Raw genomic sequence first — 18889 nt, forward strand, 5'->3', positions numbered from 1 at the left:
CAGGGTACTAGGACATGAAGTGGAGCACTGCCCAATGTGAGAAAAGAGGTTGAAAGTGGTGGTTGGACTTTCTGCATCACAACACCCTCCATCTGAGTAACTTTTCTCAAAATCTACAAGAAGGTTGATGCAAGTGGAATAATGTCCTATTTGGACCCATAATCCAAATATTACACATCTTGGGCCAGGCACAATAGCCTGGTGGCTAAAGTCCTCACCTTGTAGTGTCAGGATCTCATATGGCTGCCAGTTTTCTAATCCTGGATGCTACACTTTCCTTCCAGGTTTCTGCTTCTGGCCTAGGAGAGCAGTAGAAGATGGCCCAAAGCCTTGGAACCCACCCTGCACCTGCATGGGAGACCTGGAAGAAGCTACTGGCTCCTGGCTTCTGGCTTCTGGTCGGCTCAGCTCCAGGTGTTAAAGCTACTTGGGGAATGAACCAGCAGATGGAAAATCTTTCTCCCTGTCTCTCCTTCACTGTGTATATCTGACCTTCTAATAAAAATAATCGATCTTTTAAAAATAAATGGAAAAATTACAATTTTTCCATGCTCAAATTGAAACTGAGATTTTGTGCTTCGAAGGAGCCCCTATGGGTCACACATAGACTGCTGTTCCACAGAATATATTTTTTTGCTAGTAATACTGTTGAATAATCATTCTCAAACAGCAGTCTCCAGAAGCAACTTGGATGCATCCTAAGTTTTTTTTTAAAGATTTATTTTTATTATTATTATTATTTTTTATTGGAAAGGCAGATATACAGAGAGGAGAGACAGAGAGGAAGATCTTCCATCCGATGATTCACTCCCCAAGTGAGCGCAATGGCCGATGCTATGCCGATCTGAAGCCAGGAGCCTCTTCCAGGTCTCCCACGCAAGTGCAGGGTCCCAAAGCTTTGGGCCGCCCTCGACTGCTTTCCTGGGCCACAGGCAGGGAGCTGGATGGGAAGCGGGGCTGCCGGGATAGAACTGGCGCCCATATGGGATCCTAGGCGTGCAAGGCGAGGACCTTAACCACTGTGCCACCGTCCCGGGCCCTGCATCCTAAGTTTTGTTGTCAATAGTGAAAGTGTGTGTGTCTTCAGCTGCCACATGCTAGCATTTATGCTCATGAAGGAGGGCAGTCAGGAGGGCTGATGTCTCTGTAGGCCTGAGGCAGTGTGTAGCATCCATATGCTTACAAAGCAAAAGAAAAGTCAGTTTTCCTCACTGGAGTAGCTTTTTACTGTTCCCTTACATCATACTCTCATTTTGTGTGGAACGCTGCAATGGAACTTCAAAATATCACTGGAAAAGATGGAATTAAAAATATACTAATTTTGGTGCAAAAAAAAAAAGGTCTGAAGTCCATGTGTAGTTTATTCAGAAGACATATTTTCCATGAATTATTGAAGACTCAGTGTGTGCACGAATATGTAAGTTAGGACTGCTTTACTCTAGCATGATGTAAGTCACCGTGAAGAGGGGTTTCTTATTTCTGAAGAACAGATTGCTCTGAATCTTATGCTTAGGATTCAAAGAAAAAAAGTAGACACTGGATGCCAGACAGTGTATTTCATTAGAAGATAATGTATGTACTATACATTTATTGGGGTTGTATGCAGATACGTAAGATATACATGGGAGACATCATAAATATATCATACAACGTAATGGACCAAAAAAAAAAAAACCCTAGTGCCTTCCTTTGGCTGTTTTCTGAACAATCCCCTGAGAATTTCTTTTTCCTCAAAAGCCAGGGAAGAAAATTGCAATATTGGCAAACATTTCTGAAGAAATATTTTGAGGCAGTTTATTTAGACTACAGTCCAAAAACAACGGCGAGATAGGTCTGCTAGGGCCTGATTGCAGGTAGCCACCTCAATTAACCCATTGTCTTATCCCCAAGGCTGCTGAAAGAGGAGAGGGCAACTCAGGAAAGGGGCCCAACTCCTTCCTCCACGTTCATTTCAGTGGAGTTCACAGAAAGGTGAGGCTCTTTAGGGTCCTTGGCAGAGTTGGAGACGAGATAAAAAGATGCATAAGAAACCAAAGCCTGTGCATGCAGATTCCAGGTTCAGGAATGTTTTCGGGGCCATGGGGAGCACTTTCCAGATGGGAGCAGCGAAGGACTGAGCTGCGGTCCCAGATGCAGTAGGCAACCTCTCCTGGAGAGTTGGCTTAGTTTTCATGAATCATCTAGGCTTATCAGACGCTGGTCCAGACTCAGCAAGAAACAGACCCACTTCCAATTTCCTAGTTGGTTTAAAAAAGATTTTGCGGGCCTGGCGCGGTGGCGCAAGTGGTTAAAGGTCCTCGCCTTGCACCCCCGGGATCCCATATGGGCGCCGGTTCTAATCCCCCGGCAGCCCCGCTTCCCTTCCAGCTCCCTGCCTGTGGCCTGGGAAAGCAGCAGAGGACAGCCCAAAGCTTTGGGACCCTGCACCCGCGTGGGAGACCCGGAAGAGGCTCCTGGCTTCGGATCGGCATAGTATCGGCCCGTTGCGCTCACTTGGGGAGTGAATCATCGGACGGAAGATCTTCCTCTCTGTCTCTCCTCTCTGTATATCCGCCTTTCCAATGAAAAAATAATAAAAATAAATCTTTAAAAAAAAAAAAAAGATTTTGCTTCAACTGTTGGCAGTAATCAAAAGTAATCCTCAAGCTGGTCTGCTCATGTCAAGGGTGCTTTTCCAGCTTGCTCAAACTGAAGTGAGTAGGCCAATGGTCAGGAGAAATCATAAAGGCTTCCTGTACTTGAGACACAAAACTGGGTCAACTCACCTCCACTTAAAAACTTGAGGTTCTTTGCTCCGGTTACATTATTGCTCTACCATTCAGTCTGAACCTTAGGCAGTCTTAATTTTGCCCTGCAAAGCAAATGAAGCTTTGGAAGTTGAGACTGCTGATCTCCAGTGTGGAATGTATCGTGCTGCAGTAAGGCAGTCTCAACCTTATCAGATAAGAGGAGAAGACTATCCACATAGCAAAAGGCAAGCCTGACTCAGAGAATCAGTTGGTTTTGATGGGTTAAATTTTTCCAAATGTCACTGCAACAATATTTCCATCTTACATACTGCTAAGGGTGGCCTGGAGATCCCCCACCTTGAGAGGTAGGGTTCTGTCCTGCCTCTTCTTGAATGGAAGCGGCTTCCAGCTTTGACATAGGAAACCATGTGACTTTCAATGCTAATTCCTGCAAGGTTCTACAGCTTTTGACTGGTTCCTTTGGACGTCTGACTGGGACCAGAGTCAGGACGTTGTGTCGAAGGTAGACCCATTAAGGTGTCAACGTACAAGCTCTAGCAATTAGCCCAGCTAAGGGATCACCACCAACATAAACCAGAAGGCAAGCAAGGATGTTTTCTCATGATTTTAGTACCCTTCTATGAGGTGCCCTCTAGCCTTTGGGGATCATCTGCTGAAGCTCCAGACAACAGCGAGCAGAAGCAAAACACTCACAAATAAGTTCTTTCCTAATTCCCCCATCATGGAATCTGTGAACTTAATAACTTACATAATTGTTTTCTACTGGATGTTGTGTTATGAAGAAATCCATGTACCTTTTTTTTTTAAAAGAAAGCAAGCACAGTCACACTCAAAACACATTTATAGGAAGCTTGATTAATGTTTACCTTATAGAAGCTTTCCTTTCATTTCACAACATTTTATACTTGATGCAAAGACAGCTATTTCAAAGGTTATGCATTGCCTCATTCCTTTGGGTCATTGTTGATTGCAAATAATTGCAATGGTAGTGGTTCCCTGATGGCTGCCACAGTAAATGGAGGAAGGGGGAGATTGCTTTGAGCCTGGTGAGACACTCTAACCTCTGTCTGGGACCCAGAAGGGACGCTGGAATTCTGGCACACTCTCAGGCAATGGGGTCATTGCTGCACCGATGACCGACACAAATCAATATTCCCTACCAAATAAGGATCCAAATGACCCCTGCTTCGGCTTCTGTGTTATGGGGATTTAAAACTCCTTTGCACATCTCTTCCTGGCTCTTCTTTCTCTGTAGCTCTCTGCTTCATGTCTGACTTTCTGTTACATGGAGAAGGGAAGCCTCTGACCTACAGTTCCCTGGAATAAAGGCCATCTAAATTCCTTTCTCTATGCAGCTGATGTGTTCCTTCCCTGGTGGCTGATGAATCTTACCTCTGGTTCCCTGACCGGGAAGAGGCCATATTCCCAAGTTCTGCCCTCCTCTGGTCACCATGGCAGCCATCAATACCAAAGAACTAAACATGAATTTTAGTATATATCTCATGCTCAACATGCTTATCTGTCAATCATACTGATAATAATTTAGCCCATGAAAAAGGCACGGATATATTTACAAGTCAGTCAAGCTATGCTTGCTCTCTTTCGTTACGGATTTTTCACCAGATGACACACTGGGTGCAAATCACATGACATGGACCCAGGGTGAAAGGTGGGCTAAGCCCTGACATATAACAGCTTATCCGTGGCCTGTTTTCTCTCCGAGTCTTTATCCATGCTGATGACTGCCAGAAAAGTCATCAGGATTTGTTCACTGCCTTATGTCTGTCCACATGTTAAAGCCAGATCTCGATTGCCATGTGATTGGAAGGAGATATGATAAAACATAGTTTTTGTGTTTACATTTGCTCCATATGGGTCAGCATGGAGATTTCCATTGGCATCGTTTGTTCTTTTACATCTGTGGAGCATCGATGAGTTGATTGTGTCTTCCCTGGAGATCAAGGCTGGTGACGATGTTTGGATATAAATCAAAAAAATATGTTGGATACCATTGATTTGGAAACGATCTACAATCCTGCTCTCTGTGCTAGCATGGCTTTTAAAGAAGAAGATGCAGCAGGATTTGGATGAGTTTGGAAGTGCATTTATAAGGAGCAATGGTGATGGTTCTTGGAAGCAGTCATTCAGAAGACACACAGATGGTTCTGTCTAATGTCAGAGAAGGGTGGGTTTCTCAAAAGCCTTGGTAGGGATCATGAGGGAAAATGTGCATAAGGAGCATGAATAAAAACCGAGACATTTAAAAACAGATATAGGATGTTGGTGCAGAGAAAATTTAGCACTTTTGGTTGCATTCAAGCATGGAACTTAGGCTTGCATTGAGATCCTAGCATCAGCACTGCTATTCATCCAGAACCCCAACCTTGGTTTTTCAGGTATGTATAATCATTTTAATTTCTTAAAGGTTTCTGGAGCCAGTATCATGCCAAAGTGAGTTAAGCTCCACCCACATTGCAGGCAATAATTTTTAAAAGTCTATTTATTTATTTTATTATTCCATGATACAGTTCCATAGGTGCCAAGATTTCTCCTCCTCCCCCTCCAAATCCCTACGTATCACTTGTTTCCCCCATGTCATTACAACAGTACAGTCCTTCACAATCAAACCTAAGTCCATCATGCTGCTATTTAAGTGTATCCTGACAATGCAAGCATGGACAATGGCAGTGATTTGAGTCCTGGCTGTTTGCTTTCTGATCCAGCTCCAAACTCAAATGCATGAAAGTCAGAAGAAATGTCTAAAGGCTTGGTCCTAAGCCACTGACCCAGGATGTCTGGAGTTTCCAATGCCTGGCTTCATCTTGGACCAGATTTGGACACTGCGGCTATTTGGGTAGTAGCCCAGCAGATGGATGATGTACGCACACACACACTCTCTCTCTCTCCTTCAAATAAATAAATATTCATTTTAAAAGACGTTTTCCAAGAAACAGGATCCAGTTTTGAGACTCAAGTAAAATGTAGAGCCTGCCTCTCAGAAATCAAGCTACTACTCAGCCTTCTAATCTGAATTTGGACTATCAAAAAGGACAGCTTAAATTGACAGTGTGCAAACTTCAGGTGTTTACTTGAGATTGGCAGAGGGATGTTCAGATGAGTGGAGGTTACAAATTATTTTTTTTTCTTTTTCTTTTTTTTAATTTGTTATTAACATTGTATTATGTGATACAGTTTTATAAGCACTGGGGATTCCCCCTACCCCTCCCACACCCTTCCTCCCATAGTGGATTTCTCCACCTTGCTGCATAACCGCGGTTCAGGTTCAGTTGAAATTCCTTCATTGCAAGCATATACCTAGCCTTAACCCAGATGTTTTGAAGAATTGAACTTGTATTTTTTTTTAACATATTGTTCACTCAATACTATGTCAATTAATTCCATAACGTTGTATATTGGCACTGATGTTTTGTTGGGGATTTTAACTGACTGGAACTTTACTCTGTTAGCTCTACCTTCAGACCAGAGAAGGTCTCCCCAAGAGGCCACTGAACTTATCTGGACAATAAGACGCTGGACTTTATGCGAGGTTACAAATTCTTGATGAGAGTTTGTCCTGAGAACCAAGTAGCAGGCCAAGTGACTGGTAGACCAGATGATCTGCAGGCATTGGTTGTGTTTCTACATGGCTTCTGCAAGCTAGGCATTAGAAAATACTCATCCAGAAGTTGCTTAATGTAATCCTCTTCTAACATTATCCTGATGCATAAATCACTGGCTCTCAAGATGTATTCTGCAAACTGATAGCATCAATATCAACTGGAAGCTAATTAGAAATGCAAACATGGAGCCCTACTTGAGATCTATTTCAAAATCTTTGAGGGTTGACTGAACCCTCCGTTTTATCAAGTCATCCAGGAGCCCAGCATGATGGTTCAGTGCCTAATCTTCACCTTGTAAGAGTCAGAATCCAAACTGGGACCCAGTTTGTGTCCCAGATGCTCTACTTCCCATCCAGCTCCCTGCTCATGACCTGGAAAAGCAGCAGAGGATGGCCCAAAGCCTTGGACCTCTGCACCCACGTGGGAGACCCAGAGAGGGCACCTGTCTCCTGGCTTCAGCTCAGCTCAACTCTGGTTTTTGCAGCCATTTGGGGAGTGAACCATTACATGGAAGACCTTTCAAAAACTTTTTTTCATGAAAAAATAATTTAAAAAATCAAGTCATTCAGACAATGTGGAGCACCAATATCCACAGAGCTTCTGTAGCTCTCATGACCCTGATACATAGATGGATTTTGACTAATGCTCATTCGTCAGCCTCTTATTTTTCTCAACATACTCCCTAGTCAGTTCAATCAGGTGTCTTTTCTTTTAATTTCTTTTCCTTTCTTTCCTTTTCTTTTCTTTCCTTTTTTTTTTTTTTTTTGGTGGAGGAGGGGGAGTCTTAGAAACCCAGATTGAAGTCATAAAACAAAAGAGCCTTTCTCTTTGATTTTTTTTCAAGCATCCTAATTCTCCTTGAATATGGTTTCAGGTCACTGGAAAGGAAAACCAGTAAAAAGGAAGTATAGAAAGGAAAAAAAAATCATTGTTTTAGGTATGATTTCACCATCTGGTGAGGTGATGTTGGGTAGATTATAATTTCACATTTTTTAAAATTTAGCAAACAGATAATATATGGAGAAAATATAGCCCTATGTAAAGAAACATCAACAAAATAAATTTTGGTTTGCATGGAGCTTTGTCCATATGAGATACTTATATAATCTACAAAATACTAGAGATTTTGTTAAAACCTGTAGTTTTCATATATAGATATGGACTAATCTTTTCTACAGCTTTTCCCAAGACTTCTATGCTTCTGGAATCTATAAGGACATAGGCAATCACTTCATGTGAGGGTGTGTATGTGGTTAGCCTGGGGCAATACAACAACCTCAGAGCATAAAAAACTACTTCTCCCCACCCCCCGCCCCCCGCCCCCCGCACCCACCCCAGTATCCAATGCAATGAGCTTCACTTTTTAAAATAAGGACTTTCATTCATACTTTCACTTAAGTTGCCACTATCTGTTAGAGATCAGAGAAAGATCTGGAAGTCATCTGTCACTTCACCCTCTCGAAAAGGTGGCTTCGAAACCTCCTCCCATGACAGCTAATCATTATGGGAAAGAAAGGCTCCAGGCTCCACCCATAACTGTCACTGGGCTGAAAATATCCAATATTTTATTAGCTACTGGCTGCCTCCCAGTCTATTGTAATAGTTACCGTGGTTGACAACCTCACTTCCATAACATACCTGACACCATAGCACTGCAGAGATTTCAAAACAAAACACAAAAATGGGTGAGGGAATATGATGCATAAACTCAACCTCAAACTGTGTAACCATAAGTATTCGATGAAACCTCTTCTCAGGTACCACTTCCTGGGGCTTGGATGTGCTTTTGCGCTAAAAGGAGTTAATCTTCAGTTTCACTTTCCACAAACTTGTTGGCATACTATTATAAGCACCTGTGATCCAGGACCTCCTGCGTTGAACAATCTCTTTATCTTTATTTTTTTCCAAATTCATTTATTCAATATCCATGCCAGGGACTAGTGTTGTGAGTTTAGTATTTGCTGTGTGCTGTGATGCAGGGAGAGCTCTCTTTAAGGCACAGGAATATCACAGGGGCAGATTGGCTAACCCTACGGAGATAGATGTTGGAATGGCAGATCTAGTATTCTTACTGAAATCTGATTACAAACCCAGCACTTTCTGAAAAACCTACTACCAGATGAGTGTAATTTATTTACTGATAAATGATTATGTTCCTATTTATTAACAAAGAATATTTAATTTTTCATCAACTGGCGATAGCTAGTGTTATTCTTGGAAGTTGATATAGCTACAATGCTAATAAAGAAAGACTTCTTTTATTTTTTAAAGATTTATTTATTTTTATTTTTGTTTGAAGGCAGATCCGATTTAAAGAGAGAAGAAGAGACAGAGAGCAAGATTTTCCTCATGCTGGTTTACTCTGCAAATAGCTGCAATGGCTTCAGTTGAGCTGATCTGAAGCCAGGAGCCAGCAGCCTCTTACAGATCTCCCACACAGATGCAGGGTCCCAAGGCATTGGGCCATCCTCGACTGCTTTCCCAGACCATAAGCAGGGAGCTGAATGGCAAATGGAGCAGCCAGTCATGAACCATTGCCCATATGGTACACCGGGCCATGCAAGGTGAGGATTTAGCTGTTGAGCCCAGCGTGGTGCGAAACACTGTTTCCTTTGTAGCTTTGCTGCAGACAGCTATAGTGGCTTTGATTTGCCTTTGACAACATGTTTCATGCTTTCCTTTCTGTTTGCCTACACAAAGCTTGAGTCTGCAGTCATCTGGGTAGGGAATTGCTGGTTCTGGAGTTATGCTAGAACAACCAGGGAGCTCAGTGCCTCATACTAATTAAACACAGGTTTAATTTTCACCCAGAGACCATCTATACTGGGAACCCATTTCATTTCTCTTTATTCTAGGTCTTAATATAACGATCACCTCTTGTCTAGGGCAGTGCCATTCTTGTGGTCCAAGGGAATGATATGGAACAGTGGAACGACACAGAATAGATCTTGACTGCTGTTTGGCATGACACAAACACTCCTGCAAACATTTCATTGGCAAAAGCAAATCATGTTACCACATTTAGCTTCCATAGTGTGGGGTGTTTTCATCTCCCAGAAGGCAAGGGCACTGCAAAATTGCAGAGCTGAAGCAGCTATCAACTTTTAGGTAACAGACATGAGCTTCTCACAAGGAGATTGGAAAGTGTTTCAGAGCGACAAAACTGGCTACTAAAAGAATTTCACATGCTATTTGACTTCCACAATTTGAACACAATTATAACTAGTAAGTCAAAAATCAGTGGAGAGATGTTTGTATTATTCTGCACTTTATTGTTCCTCACAGTGCTTACAGCTGTTTCCTTATAAGTTTTTGCAGTTCTCCATAGATTTCTGGAGTACAACTGCTGGGAAGCACATCCATGCGTAGCTTCTACTTCAGAAGACGTTGCTAACATTTTCTCTAAAAACATGGTACATGTTGCTTTCCGATTCTCTACATACAGTCTCTCTGCACAAAGTTTGATGCTGTACATGCTATTAAGAGGTTTCTTTGTGAACAAAACGTTATAGAAGCCCAAGGCTGGGAGACTAAAGGAATATTACAATTACCTTTCCTGTGTATTTTAAACACGATCAACTTCCAAATTATTTACATCAATTATTCTTTAATAAGGACATTTTCTAAAATAAGAGAAAATGAAGACATTTATAGAAACAAGTTGACATGAAGGTCCCCCAAGGGTGTCCTGTCATTACCTTCTGTAACTTCCGAACGACAAAAGGAAGTTCTCTTCAAGTGTTCATACATGTCGCTTTCATTGTTGCATCCTTCTGGTTTTTAAATATTTCAAGCACATAAGGAATTTATGATGCTTTTTGCCAGGTTCTTGGTCCCTTACCTTTCAGAGATTTTAAACAGGTCTATTTTAAACATGCTCTATTTTGTTTGTGTGCTTGTTTTGTTTTTATCTTTTGGTTTATTTTCTTGTACTCTAAAAACTTGCATCACTCTGTCTGAAGCCACTTGCTGCTTTCATATCATTTTTGGTCCCCCACTGGCTGACTGGAAGGACCAGTATGTTAATATTCCTAAGAGCCACTCTCAATTACATGGCTAAATCTTTGCAAGGCCTTGTGTGTTAGCCTTCCTCCATTCCCATCTCATTCTTCCCCATCCTTGCCATGGTTTCCTGGGATCCCTGTCCAAAAAAAAAAAAAAAAAAAAAACAAACTTGCCTGTGAACATTTGCTTTAGGTTTCCCATGAATATTTCTCAGATTGGGAAAGCAGAGAAATTATTTTGCCAGACTGAGGTGTGGTTCATCATTACTACCACCCTGCCCTCATCTTTTCAGTCATTCTGTCTTTTATGATTTAGATTGACTGGATTTTGCACCCCCTGGAAATATTTCTAAGGGTTTCTGAAGGGGGAAAAAGACACCGAGGAGCTGTAGATACTACCCTGCACCTGCAGCTTAACCGATTCCAAATCCTCTTCTCAGCAGCCTGCTTTGGATCCCAAAGTCACACTCCATTAGCTCAGCTCTCCCACAGAACACTCGCCTTACCCGTAGGTGACTGATGCACGCCGACTAACCAAAGGTCACACACACTGAATCCCAGAGTTTCAAAGGCAAATCTGGAAATCAAGCTGTGTTTCCTGTTATTTCTTCAGCAAAGGAAAACAAAAGAAATATCATTACCAAACATGAAATTCTCACTTGAAAACTTGGAACCAAAGCTGCTTTAAGCTGGCAATAGATTGTTTGAAATCTCATTGCAACTTTTGATATGTAAGAATTAACATCACTTTATTAAGATGGTCTTAGCATCATTTCTATCTACTTAGAAGTATATATGAGTAGTACCTACTTTGAGTTAAAGCAAAGATGCAAAAAAGGAATTACTGGGGCCCAGAGCAGAGAAAGCTGGAATCTCTTTAGCGCATTATTCCTGTCCTGAACCAGCTCCCTGCGACTGACTTGTGAAAAGAGGCAAAATAAGGACTGACTTCTTCAACCCCTTACACCTATTTCAGAGACCTTGACAAAGCTCCTAACTCCTGGCTTCAGACTGATCTAGCTCTGGCAACACAGGCGTCTGCAAAGTGAACTACTAGATGGAAAAATTCTCTCCTGTTTCTCTCTCTCTCTCTCTCTATTAATCTTGACTTTTAAATAAATAATAAAAAAGAACTATGAAAATTTTGCCAGAAATACATTCTGAAAGCTTTGCCCAGGCTGTTCATTGGTGAAAAAAAGAGAATTAACCCTAAAGTCTTACTTAGAAGGGAAAGTAGTTAAAAAATAATTAAAATGGAACCTGAATGAGAGTGTGTGTGTAATTTCTAGAGTATAATATTGAGAGAGAGAGAGAGAGATTGTTATAGGTGGGATAATTTAAAGAGAATTTAATGAAAAATACAGCTACAAATTCAGCCTCAAAGAACAAGATTTTAAAAACTTTAGAAAGTTGAAATTTAAATTACATAACATTCAAGCAAAATCTAAGTGTTTGATGCATCTGAATAAAATTTTTGCAGCAATTCTATCAAACTTGATAATGAGTGTGAGTGGTGTTACATTTCTATTTCATTTTGCTCAGGTTTTTTCAGACCCAAATTGACTGCAAAGGGTTGCATGACTGTGTTGACAATGCAGGGATGTCATTTCCACAGCATGTTGTTTCTTGGATTAGCTCATCAAAACTTATTGAATTGATATTGATAGAAATATTTCCCCAGTAATTCTCAACCAATGATGTTTCTCGTAACTTCTGAGTTTTGATTGTGTATGACTCAGCTTGCCTAGGCTTCTCGGTTCTTTGAAACCAACAGTTAAGAAAGTGAAAAGTAATCAACTGACTCTCTCAGTACCTATCACTTGATTATCTGTAGGGTTACATAATTTACCACATGCCTAAACACTTTAAGATGTGTACCTGAAGTGGCTACAGACACAGTAATCCCTACATTGGATCACCAGTGTTGGCCTTGTAATTAGTTAAATTTCAGTGATGTTGACTTGATTGTGTTGTGAAGCCTGTTGACATCACTTTCAAAAGACGATGCCTCTTTCTCAAATAATTCTAATGTTCCTTTCTCTTTCCTTCAACCTTGAGTTTGTCTAAATATTTATTATTAAGCAGAGTCCCTCTTTCAGAAATGCTGCCAGAAATGGCTAAGTCCGTAGAAGTCCCATGAAGAAGCTGGGTGGGATGCCTGGCATGATTGGAGATGAATGGATCTTGGGAAGTTAGTCCCTGATGATAGATAAACATCACAAGGCTTGAGCAGGGCTCTGGGGGGAAGTCCAACCTCTCTGGTAAGATCACTGTGCCAGGGATTTTTCCTCCCAACACTGTCAGGCTTAACTAACAGGCAACAAGCCTCTGGCTGAATCTAATACACTCCAGGGCATGCAATTAAACAAAACTCAACCGGACATATTTGAACTTAAAAGGTAATGAAAGATTTAGATTGAGATTGGAAGTAATTTTCAGGTTGGTTCTAGCGTTTAATCAATTTTTTTTTTTTTTTAATTAAAAAGCCAAGGGCCCGGCGCGGTGGCGCAGTGGTTAAGGTCCTTGCCTTGCACGCCCAGGATCCCATATGGGCGCCGGTTCTATCCCCCGGCAGCCCCGCTTCCCTTCCAGCTCCCTGCCTGTGGCCCGGGAAAGCAGTCGAGGGCGGCCCAAGGCTTTGGGACCCTGCACCCGCGTGGGAGACCCGGAAGAGGCTCCTGGCTTCGGACCGGCATAGCATCGGCCATTGCGCTCACTTGGGGAGTGAATCATCGGAGGGAAGATCTTCCTCTCTGTCTCTCCTCTCCGTATATCTGCCTTTCCAATTTAAAATATATATATATTTTTATATATATATACATATATATATATATATATATATATATAAAGCCAAGGCCCAGGGGATATTAACATTAGTGTTGTGACAATAGAAGCAGAAACAAAGAAAACAATAGTAAAATCTTGGTGAAGATAAAAACAAAAGGAACACAATTCAGGAATTCTCTGGTGAGCCCTAAGCAGTTCATCTTCATCTTCTTCATTATGGAAAGCTACCTTACAAAATCAATGCTGAATTCTTGCATTTCTGCTCCGTATCACACAATTTCCCTCACCTGTTTAAATGATTTGCTCGGGGTAATTCTCTTTGCTATTCTTTAATTTAAGCATTTTTTTTTTTTTTGGAGAGAGCAAGAGAAAGAGAGAAATTGTCCCATCTCCTGGTTTACTCCCTTAACATTTAGCCAAAGTTGGGAGTCAGGAATGTGTCCCAAGTCTCTCACGTAAATTGTCAGGGGCAAATTACTTGAAGCTGCCGTTTCTTAGAATTGGCATTAACAGGAAGCTGAAAGTGAGCTGGACCTGGGAGTAGAACTCAGGTGTTCCTGTATGGTACATAAATGTTTTGACTGGCTAGAAGCTCAATCTTGAAATTCCTTTTTAAGCCTAGTACCAGGAAGAGATATTTATTTTCCCAATTGGTAAAGACAATTTCTTAATAAGGACAAAAGTCGTTGTGTGTGTGTGTATGTGTGTGTGTGTGTGTGGCACTACTTTCATTCATGCATTTCATTCTTGTAAATCAGTAAACATCTTCTACTAATTTTGTCTTTAAAACATGGATATCATTTTGTAAGACATACATTTTGTAGATCTATTTATTTGAAAAATGGAGGTGCAGAAAATGGGAGAGAGAAATAGAACCAGAAGGGGAGATCCTCCATCTACTGAATTACTCCTTAGACGGCCACAAGAGCCATGGCTGGGCCAGGTTGAGGCCAGGAACCAGGTACACCATCTGGGTTTCCAACAGAGAGGAATGAAACACAAATACTTGGTCCTTCATCTGCTACTTCCTGCGTGCGTTAGCATGGCGCTAGATCGGAAGCAGAGCATCAGGGACTCAAAGCTGGCACTAGAGTAATGACAGTGAATGTTTAAAGCAGTGGCTTCACTCATTGCCCCACCAGCACTGGCCTCAAAGCAAGTTTCACATTGTGTAAGTGCATTGAAAAAATCTTTATCTTTTACATTTTCTGTCAAAGTTGAATTTAAAATAAGATGTTCAATTATTAAAATCATGAAATCCTGTTGGAAATATTTTGTCTTTGCAGATGACTTTCACTAACTTACTTTAGAAAAAGAATATGAATCCATAAAAGAGCAAAACAACTTTGTGGAGCTGTATTTTGTTCCTACATAGCTGAACGAGACTTAGAAATGATAAAAACATGATTTTTTTTCTGTATCGAAATGAATGTTATTCCTTAATGTGTGTGGTTTTCAGATTAGTTACAAATTTTGATGGACTAAACATATTTCAAGGATTTGTTTCATTAAAATTTTAAAATTTCATTTTGAATGATTTTTCTATTATTGTTTAAATTTGTAATTTGCCTATGATATTTGTGCATTTCTGTGGAGAATGGGGCAGTATTTGAACACAAAGACACAGCTTAAAACAAAAAATCAAGCCAGGAAACTATTGTTTCATCTTCTTACCTTGTTCTTTGTGTTTTCAATCTCACAGCTTCTCTTACTATTCACCTTAGCACCTTGTCACACCAGCACTTACTGCTTCTGTCTGGCTATATTTTGTTGCCCACTACTCAACTTGGCTCAGCTTCTTCACCCACACTTTCTCGGTGCGTGTGTGTAAGGTCCAGAAGATCCCCGAACCACGGACAGACAAGTTCCACATGCAACAATGCAAAAGCAAAGAAACTTTCTTGCTAACTCGAGCTAGGGTCCACGTCTCATCCATCGCAGTGGAGTCTTGACAAGGATACCACTGGTCTCTTGCAGACTGTTTTTATTTCCTCCTAGTCACATACAACAAGTCTCCGGCAAGCAGTCCTTATCTTGGTCAAGTATAGGTCATACCAGTGTAGGCCACATTCCCGTGCAACCTGTACCAGTTCAGACCACATTCCACTTGCGGACGTGCGGATGCCCCTGATTGGCCCGTCTCCAAAGCTGTTGGCCCCTGCCAACTCCATCACTCTGAGGAAAGTGAGACTTTGAAGTGAAGTCAGATTTAGGCCTGCTCCCCGACCTTAGGCCCATCATGGCATCGGTCCTGTTCTTGATGCAGCAAAGCCAAGCAATGATGACAGAAGCCAAATACAGCGGTTATGCTAACAGTTAAGAAACTCCCTTATCACTGCTGTTGTCAAGAGTAAATTCCTGCCACCCAGCCTTGTGCTCCCAACTCCACGTGTGCACCAAAGGGGTACACCAAAATTCAACATCAGATTTCTACACCAAAATTCAAATCTCCTGTTTTGATATTTCTACCTGGGAGAACATGCAGTAATTGCCTTTCAATGTCTGGCATAAATCACTTCACATAATGACCTCGAGTTCTTCCATTTGACATAAAAAGACATGGTTTATTTTATTTATGACTAAATAATTTTCCTTTGTGCATAGGTACCACATTTTCGGACTCTATTCATCAATGGATGGACATTTAGGTTGAGTCCAGTTGCTAGTTCTTACCAGTAGGGCTGCAATGAAAGTGGAGTGCATGTATTTCATTCATATACTGTTGTACATCGCTTTGGGTAGGTACCCAGAAATGGGATGCCTGAGTCATGGTTAGATTTATTTTGGAGTCTTTGAGGAAGCGCCATACTGTTCATAATAGCTATATTGATTTGCATTCCCACCAGGAGTGCCTAATAAGCAAGGAGGACTTGGCATGACAAAGGCAAAGGATGTGTCCTCTCTGGAGCAGCAAATTACGGAAAGGCAAATAAATGGGAAAACCAGGGGTAGACCACGGTTCCTTTGTGGACCTTGTAATGGACATGCCTCTGGTGCTGACAAGTGTTGAAATGCGTTTTCTGTGAGCAACTATTGGCCTTCCTAGTAGGAACAGGAGGAGGGACACTTTGGTAAATTTATGTCTTGTTTTTCATGAAGAGATAGAATACAGAGGCATGGACACTCTTCTGTTTGCTTCTTCTTGAATGCCTTCAGCTCAAATAAGATAAAGCTACAGGGAATGGCATCGCAAGCTCTATTTTCTTGCACATGTTTGCTTGCAGGTGTATTACATAATTCCAAGAAATCTCTGATAGGTTAACCCCCTACACTTATTTTTACTAATGATGTGTATTGGACTTTGTATTCCCTAGAACTCACATGAAGCTTCTGGGAATAAATGCAAAAAACCAAAACCTGGCTCATGCAAATAAGGTGTTCTGTGTTTTTCATTTATTGACAAATATTGAAGTAAGATGGCTTTAGGTAAGAATATAATCCTTTCTCTAATTTGGCTTCTTTGGGTTTTGATCGGTTCTTTAAAGATTTAATATAGAGATAACTTTCTTTAGCGCTTAGTGATTGTTTCCTATTAAAATAATAATTCACTCTGTTCTCTTTTACTTTTTCATTTTGAAACTTCTGCTAAACAGATGTTGGAAGATGTTATTGTACATGTCTATTAGCTTTACCTCATAAATTCCACTTTTTAAATTTCATCCTTCATTCTAAGAATATTACTCCTGATCTATCTCACTGTCATTTCTGCAACTCAGTCCAAATATTATCTTATTCTCTCTGTTGTTCCACTCTCCCCTCTGCCACACACATGTGTGTATTTTATATGCATGTGTATATTTGTAGATGCATAATTTCTTTAAATGCTGATGGCTTCTTTTTAGTGATTTCTTCATGGATACAGTAGCAGTCCTTTTTTTTCCCCCAAGATTCATTTATTTTTCACACAAAGTCAAATATACAGAGAGGAGAAGAGACAGAGAGGGAGATCTTCCGTCCATTGGTTCACTCCCCAAGTGGCCACAATGGCCAGAGCTGAGCCAATCCAAAGCCAAGAGCCTCTTTTGGATCTCCCACACAGGTGCAAGGTCCCAAGGCTTTGGGCCGTCCTCCACTGCTTTCCCAGGCCACAAGAAGGGAGCTGGATGGGAAGTGGGGCTGCTGGGATTAGAACCGGTGCCTATATGGGAACCCAGCATGTTCAGGGCAAGTACTTTGGTTGCTAGGCTACCGCACTGGGCCTCCTTCTTTCCTTTTTAAAGACATTTTAAAGACATTGAGCAGACTGAAGCAAGAGTCACGCATTTCACCCAGTCTCCCACAAAAGTGGCAGTGGCACAAGTATTTGGTTTGTGTTCTGTTGAGTTTACCAGGTTATTTTAGTGGAAAACTGGTTTGGAAGTAGAGCAGCCATGACATATACAACGTTTAGAATGGATGCCAATGTCACAAGCAGTAGCTTTACCTGCTATCCCACAATCCTGGCCTCGCAGTTGTCTTATGAATTCTGAAGGCTTATCTTTGGAAAATTCCTTGAAGATGATGGTTCCATACTAATTATTTTATTCTAATATTTCTGATTCTTGAATATTTTACCAAATACATATTTCAAGACTTAAATGAATAGGCCTTTGGTTTATTCTTTCTTAGCTAGCCGAATGGCCCTGTTTGCAATGGAATCAGATTTTCAGCTTGCTGGAAGAAAGACAGGGCCTCTAGGAACCACTGAGATGCCATAAACCTGATCCCAAGTCTGAGTACTCCAAGTCCTGCTTGTGGCTCTGCCTCAGCTACCTGCTCCCTCAGTACTCTCCCTGCAGCTGTCTTAGGTCACATGGGCTCCTTGGGAATGCCAGCAAGTGAGGAGAGCTTACTCCATAAGGACAAAGCGTCTGTATGTGGGTCAATTTCTGCTTAGCATTTTGATCCTAAGATTCATACCCAAGGCCTACTTGAGATAGTTGCTCGTGCTTCCAAAGGCTGGAGCAAAGAAGTACCACAAAACCCACGGCTGCAAGAGGGCAGGGAAATCTCTGGCAAAATTTCCAAAGATTTCTCCCCTTTGAATGTTGGAATTTTTTTTTTCTAAGATTTCATTAAGATGTACAGGGTACCTACCACCTCTCTAACATTCTTCAATCTATATAAGCTGTGTTTTATTATTTCCTTTATTCTCAAGCCATCCTTCATCCATAAGAAATCGCTCGAAAAGTGGTAGACCAATATGTTTTTCTTTTCCACGTATCAATTTTTAAACATTTTTTTTCTACCACTCCAGTGATACAGAGAGAGTAAAGAGGTACAAGGTCTGTTCTTTGCTTTTTCTATTTGTGAAACGGGGAGAGACTTGGAGAGTGAGACAGGAAAAAGAGAGCGAGCATGCAAGTGAGACAGAAAGATTCCTTGTCCAACAGGCTACTTCCCAAATGTCCTTCGCAGCCAGGGCTGGGATGGGGTGAAGGCAGTGGTTAGGACGACCTCAATCCAGATATCCCACATGGATGGCAGAATCCCAGGTATTTATGCCTGCGCAGCTGCCACTCACTGTCTACACGAGCAGGAAGCTGGAGTAAGGACCCAGTGCCAAGTGGGTGCCCAAGATGTGGTGTCCTTCCTGACCTATTAACTACCACCTTAAGCATTCAGCTCTGTCATCTTGATCTGAAAAAGAAATCCCAATTATTGGGAACACTGGGAAAACCAATAGCAGATGTTGGTGGGGACGTGGGGACATGGCAATTTTTATATTTTCTGCTTGTGGGAATGTCAA

The sequence above is a fragment of the Ochotona curzoniae genome, unplaced genomic scaffold, assembly GCF_017591425.1.
Source record: "Ochotona curzoniae isolate NIBS_2020 unplaced genomic scaffold, NIBS_Ocur_1.0 contig_3520, whole genome shotgun sequence".
Lineage (NCBI taxonomy): Eukaryota > Metazoa > Chordata > Mammalia > Lagomorpha > Ochotonidae > Ochotona > Ochotona curzoniae.